Source organism: Strix uralensis, chromosome 4, assembly GCF_047716275.1.
Source record: "Strix uralensis isolate ZFMK-TIS-50842 chromosome 4, bStrUra1, whole genome shotgun sequence".
Taxonomy (NCBI): Eukaryota; Metazoa; Chordata; class Aves; order Strigiformes; family Strigidae; genus Strix; species Strix uralensis.
The window spans coordinates 26,138,659-26,153,364 of NC_133975.1; the positions used below are offsets into that span (position 1 = coordinate 26,138,659).

General features: G+C 39.3%; 1 protein-coding gene across 5 annotated transcripts in view; it reads left to right on the forward strand.

The window, feature by feature from the left end:
• The first annotated feature begins 2,913 nt into the window (after window positions 1–2,913).
• KLHL5 (kelch like family member 5) overlaps window positions 2,914–14,706 on the forward strand; it is a 66,795-nt gene continuing 55,002 nt past the window's right edge. For 2 of the 5 annotated variants that reach the window (XM_074865996.1, XM_074866000.1), the window contains exons 1-3: window positions 2,914–3,159; window positions 3,479–3,604; window positions 5,899–5,994. The gene's annotated coding sequence lies outside the window, so the exon portion shown is untranslated. Of the gene's footprint in view, window positions 3,160–3,478; window positions 3,605–5,758; window positions 5,995–14,706 lie in introns of those variants that run through there. The other 3 variants (XM_074865997.1, XM_074866001.1, XM_074865999.1) reach the window with 2 other exon arrangements.

Here is a 14,706-nt window from a genome sequence, read left to right on the forward strand (position 1 = left end):
CACAGAAACTATTTATTCATTTGGGGTTGTTTTGTTTTAGGAACATCATCCCCTAATGGCCACTTTCATATACCTTCTAAACAGTAAATGAATCATCTTTGTGAAGAAATTTTGTTCTCATTTGGCCAAGAAGATTTTTTAAAAATGAGTCAGGTCCTCGTTATAAAAATGAGTCAGAACTATATGAGTCAGATATGGAGATTTTATTATTTTATTTATATACATATGCACTGGGGCCAGGGGGAAGACAATTTTATATGATACAGAATCTTTAAGACTTTAATAGACTATTAACTTGATCATTACAACCTAAAGTTTCTGATCTGGCAAATAAGTGATGTACTAAGTACAATGAACTGAGTGTGAGATCTTCTTATTATCATTGCTGCTGTATTCTTAAAAGACAACAGAAGTATTGCCAATCTGTAGAGTGTGTATAGTTGCTATCCTTTACACCACAAGAAGACTGGATAGAGCCATTACTATTCCTATACATTGTAGTCACAAATTTTCATCTAAAATTTCCAGTTTCATTCTGACAACCACCATGATATTCCATAAATTCTTCTTACAGATGAGACTGCAAAGAACATTTCTGAAAAGTTCTGAATAAAAGTACTCTGAATAATTGTCCTGGTTTAGCCAGGATAGGGTTAAGTTTCCCCAGCAGTGGGGGAGGAAGCTCTAGCCGGGTTATTCATATGCCATGCTAACATCACGTCCAGGTGCCAGAGCGCGGGAAGAATCGGTGATCGCGTGGGGTTGGCGCAGCTGGGTTTTCTCTCACTGCTATATTGGTAGATATTTTGCCCTGTTCATTGTTATTACTGTTATTCTTATTGTTATTGTTGTTGTTTGTCGTGTTGCTATTACACTGTTGTATTAAACCTGTCCTTATCTCAGACTGGGGCTTTGTATTTCACTCCCTTTGTGGGGGAGGGGCAGCGGCCGCGTGGTCTCAGACCCCGGCAGGGGCTAAACCATTACAATAATGCATATGTAAATCAAACAATTGGACTCAAATATAGAGTATATACAGTATGAAGGATTTAATTCAGAAAGCTCTCTTTTGATATAGTATTTTTCCCACAACCCATTAAATACTATTTCCAAAATGAAGCAATGCTGTTGAAGGTAAAATAAGAAATGTCCTACAAACCTGAAATGCCCTTCTTGTTATTTAGTTATCTCAGAAGATGAGTAAGCCAGGTGGAAGCAAATACAGTATTCATTCTACAAAAATACTCTTAATGGAGCTGTAGTGAATATAAATTTGTTGGTATGATATTTTAAATGTAGCACTTTTATACAGTGAAAGCAATGAAACCCAAAATGAACTGATTTTTTTGAGAGTATGGTGCAACAGAAGTAATAAGGATACAAAAAAATCATGGGTATTAATTTTAAAAGTAAAAGACACCCTCTGCGCAATTTATATTTGTCATGTTATCAAATTAACTCTACTTTGTGAGAGACTGCATTGCCCCTTAAGTATCTGCCACATCAGTTATTTATATTTTCCTGTTTTCAAGGTTACCTGGTGTTCACCCATCCTTTCTGCCCAGAAGGAATGGAGAAAATACTGGAAAATAACAGGAGGACTTTGTCAAGTCACGTGTGTTATCTATCCCTTTCTGATACATTCAGACTTCCATCATTGTTGGTAATGCCCAAGGTCGGAATAGCACTTGCCCTACAGGATCACACCCAAGTTCGGCCTGATATAATAATAACCTGTGGAATATGTTGTGTTTCAGATTCTACAGAAGAAGGTTTCCAAGGACTCTGCACTAAGCAGATGGGGAATATCTATTTTAGGGCTATTGTGATGGCACATTTTAGTTTAGTTTCTGAGTTCAGCAAGCCCACATATGATTTGTCCACACATCCCCCAGGGACATCCTAAACTTTAGACACTATTACCCTTAGGCAGTTGCACATGTGTAAACTAGGTGAATCACGTGCATGTGCGTGGCCTGACCTGCCAACTGATCTGAAAAAACTGAGTTTTCCTTCTTGGGGGCATGTTTCCCTCCACCTAGCTAATAATTTTTACACAGCTGGAACAATTAGTACCTTTGAAAACCCTGTCCTTTGGTCAAATTTAGCTAAAATTGGCTAAATTGTTTAAAGTCAGCCAGGATAAGAACTGGCAGACAGACAAAGTACACAGCCACGTAGGCCACATTCCCCTAGAATTAGGCAAAGAAAGCACTATAGACCCCGTTACTGCATTGGACTCATCCCGCCACACCTCAGCAATGATCTCGCGCACCCTTAAATCAGTTTTATCAGTCAGAAGCACATCTGACTGTCACACAGTCTATTAATTTGTAAAATTATTCTACCTTTGGATAGCAGGGGTCACCAGTGAGGCGTTGCATAATAAGACCGGCAAATGCTGCAGTGTGGTTGCCTGTTAGATGGTGAGTACAGGCTGCCTCAGCACCACACGGTGCAAGGTCCTGAGAGGAAGTTAACAGTTGCGCTGTGTGTCACTGCAGATTTATTTCACTTAAATGTGGGAGTGGGAAGTTACGGAAATACTTTAGCTTTGTGGTTTGAGAAGACAGGCACGGGTACCCAGGGCCAGGATGAGGCCTTTATAGGGTTAATAAGAAAAACCCCCAAAAGGGGAAACTGCCTCCCCCGCTGTTTCACTGCCCCGCCGGGAGAGGGAGCGCAGCGCGGGCGGCCCCGCCGCCTGAGGGGAGCGGCCACCGCCCCGCCCCGCCCCGCCCCGCCCCGCCCCGCCACACGAGGCCCCGCCCCGCCCCTGCCCGTGGGCGCGCGGAAGCCGGCGGTTGGCTGGCGGCAGCGCGCGCCTCCCGCCCCGGGGCAGGAGGTGGAGCCGGCGGCCCGGCGGGGCGGGGTCTCGGCCGCCCGCCCCGCCCCTCCCCCCGTGTGCGCGGCCGGCCCCGGGGCCGGAGCCGCCCGAGCGCGGGGGGAGGGGCCGGGAGCGGCGCCCGTGGGGACCCGTTAGCGCCGGGGAGGGATCGCTCAGGGCCCGCGGCCTGCCCCGATAGAGCTGGCTGCCGCCGGGGCGGAGCGGGAGGGGAGGGGAGGGGAGGGGAGGGGGGTGCCGGGGCCTTCCCTGCGATTTTTTTTTTTCTTTCCCCGCCCCCTCCCAACCTCGCCCCCCTTCCCGGACCTTGAGAGGTGAGAAGGGCGGTCGGGGCCCGACAGCGAGAGAAGGGGGTCTGGGGCTGCCGGGAGCGGGAGGAGAAAGCGAGGAGGAGGAGGGGGGCGGCGGCGGCAGCGAGGGGCGGGCTCCCGCCCTTCCCTCCGCCGGGCTCGCGCCTGCCTGCCTGCCGGCGGTGGCGCGCGGCTGGCGGCCGCCGCCGCTCCGAGGAGCGTCCCGGCGGGGCGGGGGAGGGGTAACGGTAACGGTCCCCGGGCGGGGCGCGGCCCGGGACAGGCGCTGCCCCCGAGCGGGCGGTGCCGGCCTGATGCGGGACGCGGGGGGGCTGTTGTTCAGGGCCGGCGCTCGTGGAGACGCGGGGGTCTGTGTCCCGCTGGGCGGGGCAGCCGCCGTGGCTGAGCCGATTCGAAGCGTCCGGAGCGAAGACCCGGTAAAAGTGCACTTAACAGGCTGGGCTTTCAGGTATTTGCCCGTTTGTCTCCTAACCGTCACGATCGTTAGTATGAAATAGTGAAAAACTATTTTTTTTTTTTTTTTGAGACTGGTCGAACAGAGTAGAGCAGCGACTACGAAATCACCAAAATGGGGAGTGGTGTTACTACACGAGAAAAAAAGTATTAAGTGTTGAACATCAAACAACTGCTGTTTATATATGTTACTGGTTTATGTTTTTCCTTAAAGCCTTTTTGTGGCTTTGGGCTTTGCACTCGCGCTGGTTTAGCTGTGTGAACAATGATGCAGCTTAGCAGTGCAGCCGAAGTCAAGCCGTCTAGGGCTCGTTGTAGGGTGTTTTAACAGTAGTGTAAAGTTTTTACCCAGTTATGTCAGAACAGTAAAAGGGGAAAGCTTGGGTTTGTTCGTTTCTTTTACTTAAAAGTTAAATTATAAAATTACATAAGCTGGACTCCAAGTACAGTCTTATTTTCAAGTAAAAATACTGCTCAAGTCTTCTTACTAGCATGAATAGGAATAAAAATTTGAACTCATGATGATGTCAGTATAGCTTTTGTATCGAGACAAACTCTATGTATTCTCTTTAAAAACAGATCACAAGATGTATTTTCATGAGCAGTTCATTAATTTTGCCAGAAACAATCTCTGATCATTTCTCATTAAGGTAGTTTTGCATGAGAATTTCCAGAGGCATATGTGGATGAACGTTAAAAAAAACAAAAGCCCTGTTCTTGAACTTCATAGGTGCATTCCTGATAGAGGGGATTGTGTCCCCATCTTATGTTTTTCCTGTTTTCCACGTACTGAACAATGCTAAGGAGCATAAAGCAGGATAGAACCAAAATAATAATAACCCTAATCTGAGTCAGACAGTGTTTTCCTCTGCCATGTGTCAGCTTCATTGAACTGTCCCCCAAGTATGTCATCTGGATGGGCAGGTCCGCTACCAAAGCCAGCATGTCTACTTCATGGCCATAGATTTTAACACATGGTGCTTCAGAGAAGTGCAATGACTGCAAATTCAAAATAGAAAAGAATTTGTGATGGTCGGACAGTAATTGCAAACTGTCGCCAACAATGATAATTCATACTGATGAACTTGTTCCAACTCTGGACTTCTGTATCATCAGTGCTTTAAAAAAAGGTGGTTCTTTAGTTGTGTTGGTGTTTTGTCTTTTTGTTGATGTAATTCAGTGTTTCTTGATGTGGTAAAGAAGATTACCTAATCAGGCGTAACATGACCCAGTAATGAAAGTTTCCACAGCTCTTAAGAAATTACAATGGGATTTTACGTTTCCCTTACAAAGCTCTTACAATGGGACAGTTTACCTCCTGCCCTACCAATTAATTTGCCTTTTATTATAGCAATCCTACCAAGTAGAAGAATGTATTCATTACAGACCTAACTATCCACCATTTGTTTTCTTCATAAGAGCAAAATAATTGTTAAACTTTCATTCAAAATTGACAACAAAGCAACTGCTGACTATAAATACGTGTATTAATTGGCTGTGTGGCCTAAAAAACCAGTCCTGTAGGAGGGATGAGTTTATGTGCTCCAGATGCAAGAATGAGGTGATATTACTATTCAGACAGCTAGTAGAAAAGATCAGACCATTAGAGGTCAAATATTAGGTATCACATTATGCATGCAGGTGTCCCATGGGGCTACGTTTTCTTTCACTTTAAAGTGCCTATAGTTAATTTGTTTGGTGCCGAGCCAAAAGTAGACACATACTATTTCAGCAGGCTAGCTTTTCTGAGAAGAGGTCTTGCTTTGACTGGAAAATTTTTAGTGGCCTGTAAATTGGAAAGGGTTGAGAACCACTGTAAGTATGAATTTTTATTGAAGCATGTTTAGTGGTGGTACTTGGCTTTATTCACCAATGTTACTCTTTGGCAACAGTGTTTGGTTCATGTGGCAAAACAATTCTTCACTGCTCTTTCCTTCATGGAATTGCGGTTAGCCAAACATCGGAGTGAAAATGCACTGAGGTTATTTAAAAAAAGAAAAGATACTGTCTTGTAACCCAGTGTTTCTTGAGAGTTTGTTTTTAAATTTCATATTAATTTCCCCTCTATTTGGAGTCTTTGTTGATGTGTGTGTAACCTGAAGTTGTAGAAGGAACTAAGGTGACAGTTGTGCAGTGACACACTTTTATCGCCTTCCTCTCAGAAAGTTTAGGAATCACAGGACGAGTGGAAGGAATAGAGTAGGTAATCTGCTTTCAAGATTAGGTTGGGTTTTTTTTTCCCCAATGGCTGGCTCTTACCTGTTTGTACTGTTATTTTTCTGCTTTCAGATTTTTTTTTTTCTCCTACCTCACATTTTTGGAAAGAGGAAGACAAATGGAACTACATGATTCTTTGAACACCTAGAGATCATTCTGGTGTTACAGGTAATTATTGGATTTACTGAATTCTAGCAGTAAGTTTGAAGTGCTAGGGCTTGGACAATAGGCCCAAGCCAGAGTTGACCTATAGATGAATCCTGTATTCAGCAAAACAAAGTTATGCTACAAGGAATGTGATTTTAGCCCACAAAGGTGTTGGGTCTTCCTTACACCTGAAATTTCATCTTTTTTGTGTTGTATATCTTGTGAGGGTAGCTTCTGGTGAGCTTCTAGTGACTTTGCTTTTGTGGGCTTCACATCCTAGTGTCTGGAACATTTTAATGTGATTTCATCACTTCTGCTCTTTGTAAAAGCATGCTTTATAGAAGACTGTCAGTATTACTATAAAATTCAATTTTAATCTTTTCAAAATGCATGAGAACCCTCTAACTTTGAATCTTTTCATCATTATAGGAAAAACAGGAAAAGTTGATACTGAATCTGTAAGAGAAAATACTGCTTTAGAGAAATGCTTATGAATAGAGGCCCACTAACTGCACAGTCAAATCTCATTACTCCAGTAATACTGACTGGCTTTCACTTTCTTTCATTTTTTTATCAGGAAAGTAGTAAGACTGTTCTAAGCTAAAGCAATTTTCAAAGGGAATAGCTTTGATGCTTATACAAAGCAAAGGGATAAAAGAATGTTGAAAACAGGAATACGTGCAAGAATCTAGCTTTATGTGAACTCTGTAAAGTAAAACACTGCTGAAAAAGTAGTGGTGAGGGTGAGAAGCAGTCCAATTAATTTAGGAATACTAGGTTTTACTAAAATGAAAAAAATCTCCTTTCTTGACTGTGGGATCTCTCTGCTTTGGGAATGTTGATAAGGAGACATACTCCTTTATTGTCTAGAACTTATTCATGTCATGATACGAATACAGGAGAGGTGGTCTTTTGCACTGTTCATGTCATCATCTGTCACATCACTGGCAATTTACAGTATACACAGCATTTTTAACAGTAGATGCTTTAATTTGTTCTGTTGTGTATTTTTCTACCTCTCTGGTTCTTGATAAACTTTTTGACATAGTATATTGTACTATTAATTTGATCGGGGGGGGCTGTAACCTTTGACTAGCTTTCCAGGAGCAAGAAGTCTAGAGGAATGCTGCAGTTTTACATGCTGGAATAACAGGAAATCTGTTTCAAATAAATTTAGCCCAGAGTGATAGCTGAGCACCAGCTGCAGTGTCCTTCAAAGCTCTCTGCTGAGACAGTTCTATCCTAGAAGTACACAACTCTTGAGACATAATTTTCATTAAGAGTGATGACAAAATACTTGAGAATTCTGGGTGTAGTTATTACAAGATCTTTCTTTTCTTTGGGCATTTTCTGTGTGTGGCCATCACACTCATCAGTTGAGAATCATGAGTTTGGGAAGAGTTTGAGTCCATTGCCATCCTCTCGTTTCATTGTATTGCTCCTTATTAAACTGTTGGGAGACATTTCAGTATTCTTGTTTTCTTTTGTATAGATAAATTATAAATTTCTTTCATCTTTCAAATACTCACTTCTCCTCCCCCATTGGTGCACCAAAAAATGCTGATGTACTTTTAGTTAGTATAGTGAGTATTTGGGCTAAATGAAATTAATCCTTATAAGCTTCTTATAAATTTATATCAAAATAGCACTTTAGTATTCCTGTTTCTCTGGTCCCAAAGAAGAAAATGCTTGTAAGACACTTAAGGAGCTTTTTCCATGTTTATGGTTGCCAAGGTGATACAAACTTTGGCAAGTAATTGGCAGTCAAACCACTGGTACTAGCTACAGTAATCATCGGTACCCAACAGGAGAGTGTTTGGTGTTAGTCTGCTGTGCGTTTTTCTTCAATGCAGGCTTATAGAACACCAAAACAAGAACCTGTTTCTCACTCTGCGTTGCTCTCATTGATATAAATACTTTAGTATTGTATAGCAGAATGATGCTTTTGGTACCTGATGCTGCAAACTCAGTGCCCAGATGGAGATTGGGAGGCACCTGCTTAAGCTTGATGTCTTCCTCTGTCTTTACTCGGGTCTGATAAATAAAAAGCATAGGGTTATAAAGAACATGAGAATGTAACTCAAACAAATGTCAGTTGGTTTTCCTTCAGCCTTGAGATTCAGCTCTGTCCACAAAGATACTGACATGGTTTTATTCATTCTCTCCCTTGTCTGTTTAGAAGTCTTTCACAGATAACCTGTTAACCCAACAGCAATGATAATCAGAAAATTGTTATCATTGAGTCATATATGTATGGCATCAAGCAACTGGGGAAACCAGTCCTTCTTGACTACCATATTTGCTGGAAAATAATAGGTTTTATTTAATTTCTGGTCATAAACAATTGACCTCCAGTCAGGTTTTTTTCCCTTTTCGTTTTTTTGCCTTTTTCCATTTCTTTCCCTCTCAGTCAATCTATATCCTTGGTGGTGGTATCTTCCACCATGAATGACATGACCACTTTCTGAGCTTTAAAAATTATTAGAACTGCTAAGATTCCCCAGAAATTACTTTCAGAACAGACTTCCCATTTTCACTATTTTGCAGTAGTTCAAAATGGGATAGCTCCACTTACCAAAATAGCTGACCTCCTCCAGATTGTCAGAATTTTTAGTCTTGGCCTGCACCTCTTTCTCTAGTGGTCATGGAAGTTAAAAAGAATTTGAAACAAATGCCAAAACGTACTCCAAAGAGAAGGAACTGAAGAGGTGAATCACTGTGGGAGAAATCCTTATTGCTGTCTTACTGCAAGTAGAATGACTAATTATCGGGCAGGGCTGCTGATTAATAATTATGTTTTATGGACTATGCTGGCATTTTTCCAGAGGACAAATTTCTGTAAAGTTGAGAGAGGTACTGATTTCAATCTGTTCAGAGGAATACTTTGCCAATTAATTACCTCTTCTGGCAATTCTAAGTGCAACTGATGTTAAAAATCCTGATGTCTTCCATAACAACAGGATATACTTTGAAGAAGAATTTTCGATTAGTAACTTGGATTCTTCCAAGGGCATCCATCAGATTTTCAGAATTAATGGAAAACTCTTTATAAAATTGTAAAAGATATTTTTGTAAAGCAGTGACATTTGAGGTAGAGCACTGGCTTTATCTTTTCAAAAATGTCTGGATAGACTTCTCCTACTGCCTTAGCTGATACTTTTGTCAAAATAGTCAATATGCATTGTATTGATTCTATTGAAAAGAATTTAACTTAATTTAAAATTTAATAAGAATTTAACTAACTTGCTTAAAATTTGCAATGCTTTCTGATTCAAGAAATTGCCATTTGAAATCAACATTCTAATTTTGTTTTGTGAAAACTCCAGTATTACACATTTGGTGGTGGGGCAGTTCTTGAAAGTATATCGAGTGTTCTAGACATCTTTTTACATATAGACTATAAGTGCTTTCCTACTTAAGGGATAAATACCTTTTTAACTTTGAGAAATGTCACCCCTTACAGTTTCAAAAAGCCACAGCTTGCCCAAGTGTTTTGCATAATTAGAGCCTTTTAAGCCTTTGAAAAACCTCTTGAAAATGTAAGGTGTTTCTCATGCGTACGCTTACTGGATTTTATATGGGGGAGAGGAGGAGCAGAATATGTCTTACCTGAAAAAAATGAAAGCCTAAGTAACTAACAAGAGTGCTGTGGACAACTTGATGTTTTCAGACCTGTTTCTGATAGTCTTTCCTTAATTATTTCCTGTGGGTTGCAATTGAAGACTTTTTGTTCAGCTAGATAGGCTTTCTGTCTCCAACAATAAAACAATTCTCACCTTGACAAAGCATTACACCAGTAGCATTGGATGATATTAAATGAAAAATTAATTCATTTTGTGAAATGCTGGGTATTATGAGACCAGAAGCGTGATTATTTCTTTCATCACTCTTTGTTTTGTGATTGTAGTATTCTGTGTTTGGTTAAAAAGAAATCCTTCCTCTCCAATCTCAGTTCTGATTAGAACTTAAACCTGTAAGAAGAGAGGCTCTGCAGGAAACGCTTTCTTTATTAACTAGTGTCTGAGGTACAACTTTCTTCTGAAAAGCCATATTAATAGCAATTGCTAAAAAAGAAAAGGGAAAAAAAGACAATCGTTTGAAAAGCTAAACACAAAACAGAAAAAATAGTTCAACTTTGCAGTTGTAAGTTTCCAGTTGAGTGAATATTTCTATTTTTAAACTGCTTCTGCTGTATCTGCTTCCTACTAGTTTCCCTGAAGTTCTTTCTTTTAATATTTTTTAATCGGTGTAATTAATAGGCAATATATTTTAAAAGCTGGACTTAGATGGAGCAGAATGTAGTTCCTATTCTTCCTTCCATGTTTCACAATTATTTCAGAATAAGTCAGAGGGTGTGATACTATGATCTGCTTATGGCTTTGTAACCCTCTCAAGCTCAGTTGCTTATTGGTGGCCATATTCTCAACTGCAGGAACTGTTTACACATAATGTTTTTTAATACTGACTTTGAATAGGAAGATCTTGCAGCCTATTTCACTTTCTAAGCACTCTTACTTTTTTTTTGGCACTTTTGCATCCAGTTTCTATATATGTTGTTCATAAAAGGGAAAGAGCAGTAAAGGGGAAAAAAAGAGAGGAAAGATATATGTGTGGTCAGGTCTTTATACCATCCTGCTCTCGAAAATTTCTTTCAAAGTATGCTAAGCTATCATGCAATCATAGCTATTCAGAACCAAAAAAAGGAGAGAACTACATTATCTCAAACCTCTTTTAGGTTATTTTTTAAATGCTGGTGTCTTCCATCTCTTCTACCTCCCTTCCTTTCTCCAATATGTTATGAAGCTGTAAGAGGAAGTACTCATAACATTTTGATATGGGCTATATAGGCATGATGATATAATCTGTCTAGTACAGATTTAAGTTGATTTGGGTGGAGATAGTATCATTCATCATTAAAAAAAAAATTGCACACCATTCTTATGCTTACTGTAGCCTCAATTTCAGAGCCAACAGAATTTGTCAAAATCAGGCTAAAGTATACCCGTAGAACAGATTAAATATTCACAGCATCTGGCTATGTAATATGGTACATATTCATAGAGTACAATAAGACAAGAATCAAGTCCAGAGAGGTTTATGAACCTGAACTGTAAAGAATACAAATAGTAGTATGGCTGAATTACCAAATTAATTAAATGTTTACAAGTAGTGTGTATGTGGTGAGGAGACATAGGAGAAGCTCAAAGGAAGATGAGGTTTTTGTCAGTGGTTTTGGTGACTGGATTGTTTTCAAGCAAGTTCTTAACTTGTTACCAGAGTAGACATTTTATGTTGACTTTTGCTCAAATAAGCTATTAGCCTGACAGTTGCCTTCCAGATGAGTAAACCATTCTACATTGATTATTTGTTATATCCATATGCATTTGTCTGGTAGATATTCTTTTTAGAATATTACAGTATATTTTAGAAGTGCTTTTGCATATTAAACGATCACTTGGTCCTTGCCAAAGATTAAATCAAAGTTTAAATCTTGCTCTTTTACATGCAATAAGAGAAATGGTATTTTGGATGTAAATGTAATCACAAGCTTGTGCATTCAAACTGTAATTAAAGCATTAAGTAAGTAGAGCATTTAACGATGTTATCATAACTTGATAAGGCTTGGCAAGATCTTCACCAAGAGCCATAGCATTTTAAACTTGTTAGTATTTTCCAAGGAAATAAAAGTAATTAACTAAAATTAATCTATGAATTTATGAACATGTGGGCAGATCAAGTGATAAGTAATAGAGCTTCACTCTTTTGTACCTCCTCTCACTTTTTGATATTTTTTTCATTAACAAATTCAAATTTACATTGCACCTTTGCGTAAGAAGTTGACCAAAGAACGACTGTACTTAAAACAGATTGATAGGTTCAGTAAATAGTCAAACATTATTGTTTGAAAACTTATGAGCTCAGTGAAGGAGAAGTACTTTTTATAAATACTAAAAGCTAAATTAGGAATTCTTAGAACTTTGAGGTAATGGGAAAATTATTGCAGACCATCTAAATCTGATGAGATCTGCATGCAGTAGTACAACATGTCAGTTTTGTATTCCCCTTAAGATTTAGCCAGAGTTGATAAGAGAGAAAGAAAAAAACACTTGGTAAGCAAATAATGAAAGTTTTTATTCTCAATTGTGCCTGCTGCTCCTGACAGTTTAGCCATCCGGCTTCAGGAGTTTTCTCTTTTTTGAGCGTGCTACTTCAGTAGTGGACGTCATACCCCTGAGACTGCCAACAGTTTGGATTAGTATCCCGTGTTCCTCCTGGCAGTTTATTTATATTCCTGTTGTCTACTTCTCACTCTCTGTGCAGAACAGGAAATGTTTTAGGATTCCTGTAAAAACAGGGGTGATGCAGCTAAGATGGGCCTCTTAGGATAGCTGTGCAGTTAACTCTGCAACTCTGCTTTAACGATTTAAAGGTTTAATAGGTGGTCTAGATTTCTACTATTGTTGCTTTCTTTCTCAAGGTCATTTTAGTTTCACGCAGTTGCGGAAGGATAGGAGCTATAGTTTTGTTTGAACAATAAGTCAGATATTGTGATGATTTCTGTTCTACTTTGTTTCTAAATCCTGGGCTTAGTTGATATGTAGCCACTCAAGCTAAGGCAGTTCTGCATACTCAGAAGCAAAAGATACGCAGCTTGTGAGTCTGTTAAGTTCCCCAGAGGAGTTGGCTTTATGTCTTTTGGTTTATCAGTTCCTCCCTAATAACATTTCTGTATACTTGCCAATTTCAGTCAAACTCTGGCAAAATGGAGCCCTTATTGTGTTTAAATTCCTGAAAGGTTTTGAAAATATGGGTAGGTAGGGAAGGCCAAATAAATACTGCTTGACCTGCCAGCTGATGAGCCTGTCTGCTTCTGGGTCTGAATATGACAAAGGATTTGCTTGTCCTGGCTGTCCTGGTACTTCGTAGGGAGGGATATGCATCCATGTGGGTGAAGGAGACTATGTAAGATGAAGCATGCAGGAGAACTGGAGTTATTGTTAGAAGAGCTTGTAAAATAAATAATGGTGGGGAACCTGAGATTACTTCTGCATGGAACTGCAGAGATGGAATGAAGAACCTAAGAAACCAGTTTTCTGATTATATGTAGGAACACATGGTGACTTGATACCTTGTTTAATCTGAGATTTAATAGTATCCAAATTCAGAATTAAAGGATATTTTTCCTTACCTGCCTCAGATACATATTATTCTAAGCAACATTGACTCAACTTAGAGGACTAGTTTAGTTTGAGAGTGAAGGGGATAATTAAATGTACTGTGATTTGTTCTGCACGTGTTTTCCTAATAAAAGTTCCTTGAGCCAAATCACTAGTGAAATCAATGGAAACCTTTAATTAACATCTCTAATTTAATCAGGTTGCTTTTATGACTTTGTGAAGCTTATTGTAACGTGAAAAACCCATTGTCAAGATACAATGCTTGCAATTAAAGCAAGTAATACAAGGCATTTTATTGTGTATTTATAAACAAATGTATGTATGATCCAATTTAAACAACTCTGGGACTATTTGATTATGATTACTGCTTTCTGGTATTGATCTCATTTCAGTTCTTAATTTCAGATTTACAGTTACTGCTGTAAATGTCACTTGTTATGGAGAAATAAGATGAAAGAGTTGGGTTTTCTAGTCTACAAGTTAATACTTTCTAGTAACGTATATCTGTCAGCTACTAGTGTGTCTAATTATAAACAGGATTTTTAGTAGTGATTACTGATGATTCATCTCACAAGTCCTTAATCGAAATGTGAACACTGAAATGCTCTTTTAAAAATCTTTACTATAATACATATATTTCATAAGAAATTGAGATAATTTATTTGGCATTTCTTGTGTAGTCATTGCTTCGTCTGTGTTCAGTGAACTGTATAAGGAGCAATCATCACTGGCAAGCAGAATTGAAAAAATGCTCTTCTGTGCCATACTGCTGTAGTAAAGTAAATCACATATATTTAGAGTTGGCATAGAAAATCGTAATACAGTACTGGAGAGGGGAGAAAGTGTGCACGTACAGTATCCTTTTGATAATGTTCTAACAAAGTGCTTCTAAAGTATTTCTTTAAAAAGGCACTTATTAATTCTGTTTATACGTATGAAAGATAAAAGAAATATTTCATTTAGCGGGGTGATGAGAATAACCAGTTATGGAGCAATATTTCCATTCAGTAGCATGAAACTGATGCGTTGAATTCCTCATATCCTGTACATCTAGTTACCATGCTTGGCAGTCACTTTCTGTACTTGTAAGGATCATAACCACAAACTGGCAGTAGATCAAAATGTTTTCTTTTTCATCTAACCTTGAGCTTACCAAAATGGTTTATTTCTATCCAGTTGTTAATTTTAAGGCTCTGATGGCATAAAGGCACTTAATCAATGTGAGTATACAAATAGAATTAGGATGCTCATTTGGTAGATTATGTTGCTTTCATATTACTTGTATGATAAATGCAGATTGTTATTAATTAAAAGAATTCTTTACTTGTCACAGCAGCCATTCCTGTAAGGTCAGTTCAAGGAAGGGACAAGAATCCATGGAATAAGTAGATGATGGTCAATTAGATACTTGATTTCTCTTTTGCCACATGACAAACAGATCAACATTTCACAGAACCACAGAATGGTTGAGATTGGAATGGACCTCTGGAGGTCATCTGGCCCAACCAGCCCTGCTCAAGCTGTGTCACCAAAAGCAGGTTGCCCAGGACCATGT